Here is an 8,101-nt window from a genome sequence, read left to right on the forward strand (position 1 = left end):
TACCTAGGTTCTATCTTATGTGGACATATGAGCCATCAAAGCTACCTAGATTTATGTGCCCCTTAATGTTCATATTTTTCTCTAATTTACCACAAATTACCCATATTTGTTTCAATATTTTGTGATTAAAATAATGCTCACTTGCCAAATGTCTATTTTCCCACTAAAGGAGGGAGTGGAGGAGTGGAGAGCAATTAATGGAGCAAGAAAGTTTTATGGGGATGCTTCAAAAGAAGGGACTAAAAAATGATAGGTGTTAACCTTCCTCTTCCAATGCGAAAGGTCTTCATGGTATGATTCCAAAGAGTTGGTTCCCATTGTAAGGGGAACATTTATATTGCCTAAGTTTGCAAAAAAGTGATCTATCTCCATTGAATAATCTCACTCTTTATGTTCAGAGAGTTGGTCCTCATTGTAAGGGGATGCCTTATTTTGGCAAAGAGTGCTAATAATCTCACTCTATTAAAGGTGGTAGTAGAAGGGTGTTGTTGTATCAAAGGAGGGGCATCATAGCATACCCCCCACTTCTCCTATCCTATGTGGAGGTACAAAACATTGATGGTTACCTAGATATATGTGGAGATACAAGACATTGATGGTTACCTAGATATATGTTCCCCTTTAATATGCTTATTTTTCTCTTGTAAACCACATGTTATCCAAAATTGCTTCAACATTTGTGATTAAAATATTTCTCACTTTTCAAAGGTTGGTTTTCCATTGAAGGAGGAGATTAGGGCATGGGCAATAAAATATTCTTAGAAATGCTTCAAAATAAGGGACTATTTAATATGATAGGTGTTCTCATTCATCTTTCAATGCAAAAGATCTCTAGGTGAGAAATCCCAAGTTCAAGTCCCATTTTCTATATAAATTATATTGGTCTTCTAGCGTGGATTTTTTTATATATTTTATACTCAAGTCACCAATAAGCCCTCCTCCCACCACTTAAAATATTTTTAATTTTTTAGATTTTGTACTTAATATTAACCACTTTCCAGGTTAGCATGATTTCACCCACCCAACTTACCATAAGGTGCTTTGCCATCTTACTCAAATGTAATGGAAAAACCCATCTTTTGTAAGATAGTGATGGACTTAATAGAGCATCCTTACCTAAGCTTAATCTTAAATGGGAAAGTGATAAATTTTATGTACATATTTACTTAAGACTAAAACTAGTGCTAATATTTATTTTTAAGTTTTTTCCGGCCTATTGAGAAAGGTGGTCATTTGTATATAAGTCAATTTTGACATTAAGTAATAGACATTCGTCCCCTTGTAATAGAATACTTGTGAGATCTCCCTCTTCTCCGTACCCTCTTACTTGTATTCTATTGGATCTTGCTTATTGCTTGATGAATGGTTGCTTAGATAGGTTTGATTATAGGATCTCCCTTGCATGACCTTCTCTTCTCTACCCACCTCTTATGTGATTCCATAGTGTAGGCCAGCAACATTCTCATTGTCACCTCCATCAAGGTAACAAAGGAAGCATTCTGATGTGATAATGAAGTGAAGATGCGATGGAAGAGTTAGCATACCCACATCGTGAAGTTACATTTGTGCTGTAAGGTAAGACCAAACGCAACACTTGTTTTGGTAAAAGGCTAAGGTAAGCTCTTGACTTGAACATATTTGTTACCTGAACGAGGACTAGTATAGGGCTTAACTTTGTTTTTCTATCCATTCTAAGCTATTGGGATCACCCAATATTGCCAATTGTCTACTAAGAGATCACACTCTAAAAAACATTTGGTTTTAGAGCTTTGGATATGTTAATTTGTTGCTTTTGATTTTGAAAGCTTGTTTGCATTAGGTCATTTTTGTAAGCAAAAAACCCCTATTTCCTTAGTGATTTGCATGATTTTGAAGCCCATAAGTCTTTGATTTTGTTGCATTGAATCAATAAATAGCTAGATATGTTAGTTTTGTTGCTTTTGATTTTGAAAGCTTGTTTGCATTAGGTCATTTTTGTAAGCGAAAAACCCTATTTCCTTAGTGATTTGCATGATTTTGAAGCCCATAAGGCTTTGATTTTGTTGCATTGAATTATTTGTGATTGGAGTGCAATCCACTCCAAAACATAATCTACAAGCTCTATTTGGTTTGGATTAGAGTGAGAAAGGTGATTTTGTTCATGTATTTTATAATTTTCATGCATTGTTGGAATCGGTAGCTTAGAAGCATCTAAAATAAATAAAAAAAATGAAAAACACTCAATCACTTGCACAAAAATCATCAATTAGGATTAAGAACCATAATGACCCCTATTTAAGTCTAAAAAACAAAACTCCAAAAACCAAGCCCTCTCTTGGATTGGAGGTAAGTTAGGGTTATGGAAGATCAAACAGATCTATAGTGGTGTGTGTGGTAGAGAGAGAGTAAGAGATGTAACAAACTCAAAGAGAGAGGGACAATGATTGCATGACTCAAAGATCCTTTTATTGATGTGTTAAAAGCTTCAAAGTGTACAATGCTTTTATAGGCTTTAGAGCCTTATCTTTTGACACAACACATAATAGGGAAATACACATTGCAAGTGATATAGTTGCTTATCACATACACACATAAATAGCTACAAGAGGTTATTCACACACTTTTACATACTTACTCACATAAGTGAGTGTTCACACTCGTACAAGGGCTTTTTCACACACGTGAGACTCCAAATACCCAATAATCCCCCCTTTGGAGCAAAGGTGGTGAGACCCCTATGCAAGAAAAGATGCTACTGTCTACCCCATCCATGCTGCCTCATTGTAAGACTCACCATGCAGCATCGTCTCCCATGCCATGGCCACATAGTCTCTTTGATTAGGGTTTTGGACCGAGATAGGGAGGTCAACACTACCCCCTAGCTCCTAACATGGTAAAAGATAACATGGAGCCTTTTATATAGGCGATGCAAACATATAAAAGAAAGAACGTACACATGGAAAGCACACAAGATTATTGCATCTTATTATGGGAGACATCCCGAGGAGAGAAGAGGGAGAGGACCCATAAATCACACATGAATAGGAAAAGGGAAAATTTTGAAAGTTCTCATGACTTCCATACCAATGATATGTTGATGTAGACCTTTTGTGTTGATGCTTCCAGGTTAATGTCACTTGCATGCAAGTGACTAGTACACTTTTTAGGCTTGGGAGCCTTAATGTGCACAAATTTGCGTACTAGTGTACTAGTCACTTGCGTGCAAGTGACTAGTACACTTTTTAGGCTTGGGAGCCTTAATGTGCACAAATTTGAAGTTATACATAAAGGAACCAAGGCTTTTGTTGATGCATTGGCTTTAACATGATTGTAGGATGCTTGATTTTAAAAAAGGCCCAATTTTCTTATGGCTATGGGGGCTCTAATTTATTGATTTTCTCCATTTATCTATATATAATAGAGCTTGAAATATGTGCCACGTGTCATTTTTTTTGCCCTCTGCATGGAGGGTCAGTCGATTCAGCCGGCATCAGATTTTCATGGTCGCCTTCGTCTCCTTGTGTAGTAGTAGTAGTCCTGCAACCGTCGCCGCCCTCTGCATTGAATGTCCCAGGTACTTAGAGACCTCCAGGCTCCTCATTGAATGTTGCAGTCGCAGCCCTCTACATCCAAGTAATTACATTCCCACCACCCTCTGCATGTATTAAATGTGGCTAGGAGTGTCTTACAGTCGCTGCCCTCTGCATGCAAATTATATGCAGGCTTTTACAACCCATCAGAGCCCTCCTCCTTCCTCCTCCTTTGAATTTACACTCCTCACATGCACTCCTCCTCACATAGGCTATAGTCTCCTTCATGGTTGCTAAAGCGCTCCTCGCATTTGCTGGAATCTCCTGCACCCTGGTAAACTTCCCTCTATCACTCTCTCAGATGTTGCTTTTTTCATTATTGTTCTAATAATCATTTATTTTTATTTTTTTGTAGGCAACTATTCGCTGGAGTGCCTTCTGGTGAGCCTCCTCGCTGTACAAAGCCACTGACGGTAAGGCCAAAACCATTGTTGACCACCTTTGGCCTCCCGCAAAACCACCGGTGAGTCTCCTCCTTCTGATGCACACTGTTCACACATGTTTGTCATCTTCATGTCTGCAAAAAGACCCAGGACATTCACCTTGAGCTCTCCCTTCCCGCGTTCCTTCCATGAGCCATCCACAAACTCCAAAAGAGTAGCACCTTTTCCTTCTCTTCTGTCTGTGCATGAGAACGTCCCACCAAGGGTTAGTGGACCAGTGCTGGGTCGGGTGCTAAATAGCCGGGGGTATGTCACACAGTGGGTGGCCATGAACCCGCAACAATAGTTTTTTGTAATTGTTTTTTTTGCCTCCCGTCGATGACTGTGCATGCATAGGGCCACCGCCCCACACACACAGTGACACACTCCTCTTCCAAAACACACACACACACACACACACACACACACACACACACACACACTAGCCTTCCACCTACACGTACTCACTCTGTCATGTGAGAGTTTTTTTTTAATGTTTTATTTTGAATAGCAAGTGTGTGTGTGTGTGTGTGCGTGCGTGCGTGCGTGTGTGTGTGTGTGTGTGAGTGTGTGTGTGTGTGTGTGTGTGTGTGTGTGTGTGAGAGAGAGAGAGAGAGAGAGAGAGAGAGAGAGAGAGAGAGAGAGAGAGAGAGAGAGAGAGAGAGAGAGAGTGTTATAGCAAGTTTTTGTGTGTGTGTTAAGGGTGTGTGTGTGTGTGTGTGTGTGTGTGTGTGTGTGTGTTTGGGTGTTTTTTTTAAAATTTGAATAGCAAGTGTGTGTGTGTGTGTGTGTGTGTGAGAGAGAGAGAGAGAGAGAGAGAGAGAGAGAGAGAGAGAGAGTATTATGAAGTATTCTCTAATTTGAAATATGTTAAAAGTTTTTAAAAAATGTTTTTTTTAATGCTAGCAAGTGTGTGTGTGTGTGTGTGTGTGTGTGTGAGAGAGAGAGAGAGAGAGAGAGAGAGAGAGAGAGAGAGAGAGAGGGAGAGAGAGAAATATTTTAGTGTGTCTGTGTTTAGCGTGTGATTGTGTGTGTGTGTGTGTGTGTGTGTGTGTGAGAGAGAGAGAGAGAGAGAGAGTTATTGCAATATCTTACCATGTGTGTGGTTGTGTTTGGGGTGTGTGTGTGTGTGTGTGTGTGTGTGTGTGTGTGAGAGAGAGAGAGAGAGAGAGAGAGAGAGAGAGAGAGAGAGAGAGAGAGAGTTATTGCAATATCTTAACATGTGTGTGGTTGTGTTTGGGGTGTGTGTGTGTGTGTGTAAGAGAGATAAATAATTTAGTTATTTGAATAAGAAAAGTGTATTTGGGTGTGTGTGTGTGTGTGTGTGTGTGAAACATTTCGATACAAGACATACAATAGCTGCCAAAAGTTTGAAAATTCTTTGTTATAAAGCAAAAATTAATGATTATACAACAAAGAAAGAGATAAATGAGGCTACAAGAGTCAATTTTATGATTTAAGAAAGGCTAAAATTAGCACAATCTTAAAATATTTTTAGAATAACTAGCAATTGGAGTACAAAACTTATTCAAAGGTAAAGGAACAAAATGGACAAGAAACTTTTTATAGAAGTAACCACTTCTTAAGAATTACATGAAAAAATACTTATGCGAATGAGAATTGAATGTAGAAAAACCCAAGGACTTCTTCTCATACCTGCAACCATTCATAAAAATATTAGCTTAGTACCTAATATACTTCTAAGGGAATGCAGGTGTCAACAAAGGAATCCTGTTGTTATCCCTGTGTCCAGGTAAAAATACATCCACCTTTTGAAAGTCGAAGGGAGACATATCCATGCCTTACAAGCTATGAAGATTAAGACTTCACGGGCTTCAAACCAGTGAGATACTCGGCTAGAAAAACTGCCTTTACTTATATAGTAAGAAACTCTCTGAAGTAAAAATGATAACAAATTTGCAAAAAGATTTTACAGATTTTGAGCATTAAGCCAATAAAGAACCACGGTTCAAAAATATTGAAAACCGAGGTGAAAGAGATTATGTCAAGCGAGCAAATAATTGTCATGACATAGTAAAACTTTTTAAATTTTGGGGGGCATGAAAGTATGCTTCAAAAAGATGCCTGAATCAACATTAGATCCGAGATTATGGATTTGGAAATACTTTAAACGTTTCTGTTGGCAATAAATCATTATGAAAAAGCAACCCTTAGGGTTAGCTTTTCTGTATGAAAAAGAAGTGAAAAACTTTCTTTTTTTCTGCCACATTTAGGCAAGAAAACGATTTCATCATAAATAATGATCATTTAATACCTAAAGCTAAGCTTTAGAGATTCCGACTTAATCAAATCGTCAAAAAAACAAAAACTTCATTTATCATAAATACAGATCACCGTCCGTCAAATGCACTACTCATACGAATGGACAAAAATCAGCACTGCTCAAAGGCCAGAGATCTACAAGGGTATGCATGTCAAATCAAGAATCAAGCCGGATCTGAAGCGTCTATGAGATAAGAGCTTCATGGCGCTAGACACAGTAACCAAAATAGGCAGAATCATCAAAAGGCAAGCGTATCATCACAAAAGGTGACTCAAAACGGCAGCCAGTTGCTCTGGGAAAACCAGAAACGTAGAGATCTTGGCAGAGAATCCATGTCTAACCATTACAAGCGCAGACTCTCAGAAACACCATGAGAAGGGGCGCCGCTTTAGGTTTCATTGGCCATGGGAGAGAAGAAAGGGATCCCGTCTTCTTGCAAAAGGGTATATGAAGCCATTAGGGTTTCCTTTTTTGAGGGGGTTTCACATGTATGGGCATTCCATACGAAGGGTCATCCATAAGGATGAGTAAAGAATGAAGATGTCTTTAAATTTGTTAAAGACAAATGAGTTTTCAAGGCTAGCACCTCAAAAAGTATTGGTATAAATATCCAAGGTTATCAAAAATTTAAAAAGGACAACATATATTTTTCAAAATAATGCTTCCAAAATTCAATCAAATCTCAATAAGATCAAGACAATATTTGTCATTTATATTAGCAAAATGTTATCAAAAACCCACCCTAAACCCATCACCAAAGGGCCAAAGAGTAGGAATGGATGACATCAAGGCCATCCATCCTATGGCATCCTATGGAGAGAGAATCTTTTGAAGCAGAAGGATATCAAAATGAAGATAAGGAAAAGTATTCTTGATGCCGATATACTCACCATCATGTGGAATACACTCATTGAATTTCTTAATATCTACCTGAAAACACTAAACTTGTTTTCAGGTAGATTAAGGATTAATTCTACCCATGACTCAATGATCCAATATGATTGGATTTTACCTTTTGTTAAATTTATTGCATGGACAAGTTTCCAATTCATCCAATAGAAAACAATCCTTAGGAAAATATACCATTTCCTTAACACTTGGGTAAAACTTCCAAGCAAAAGAGATAAGATCCCATTTAAGTGGAGGTATAAGAGAAATATCCATAATATAGCAAAAGAGATAAGATCCCATTTAAGTGGAGGTATAAGAGAAATATCCATAATATAGCAAAATTCTCTGAAAATGGACTTCACATTCAAACAGTTCATCAAGCCATTGGAAAAATAGACATGGATAAAGACCTCCTTGCAAGGAGTCTTGCAAAACTTTCTCCTTCCATGAGGGAGGAGAGAAACTCTTGAATCATGCAATCAATCAAACAACAATTGTTTGATAGTTGAGCCACATTCTTCAATTACAGCTTTTCTCTTAAAGCCTCCTATGTTATGTCCCAACAATTGTTTGATAGTTGAGCCACATTCTTCAATTACAGCTTTTCTCTTAAAGCCTCCTATGTTATGTCCTTGTGTAGAGGACTCATTGGTTAAAATAGAAGTTCTTGTGCCAGTATTGCGAGGTATACTAGCAAAATTTCGACCTCTTTTTCCACCTCTAGAAGCTTGTGTTGGAGTAGCATAGTTATTCATCAATCTTTTGCCATTGCTGTTTCAGAAGTTAGCATCCTCTTGTTGATAGATTTTGGGAGGAAGAATGATATGTTGGATGAATTTATATCCATCACCTACTGTATTGGGAAAAAGATACCCATGTTTGTAAACGTGCAACTTTTTAATCCCTGTGAAGATCATTTCCCGAAAGAAGGCAAA

This window comes from Cibotium barometz, chromosome 2 (assembly GCF_041138505.1).
Source record: "Cibotium barometz isolate CiBa-2024 chromosome 2, ASM4113850v1, whole genome shotgun sequence".
Lineage (NCBI taxonomy): Eukaryota > Viridiplantae > Streptophyta > Polypodiopsida > Cyatheales > Cibotiaceae > Cibotium > Cibotium barometz.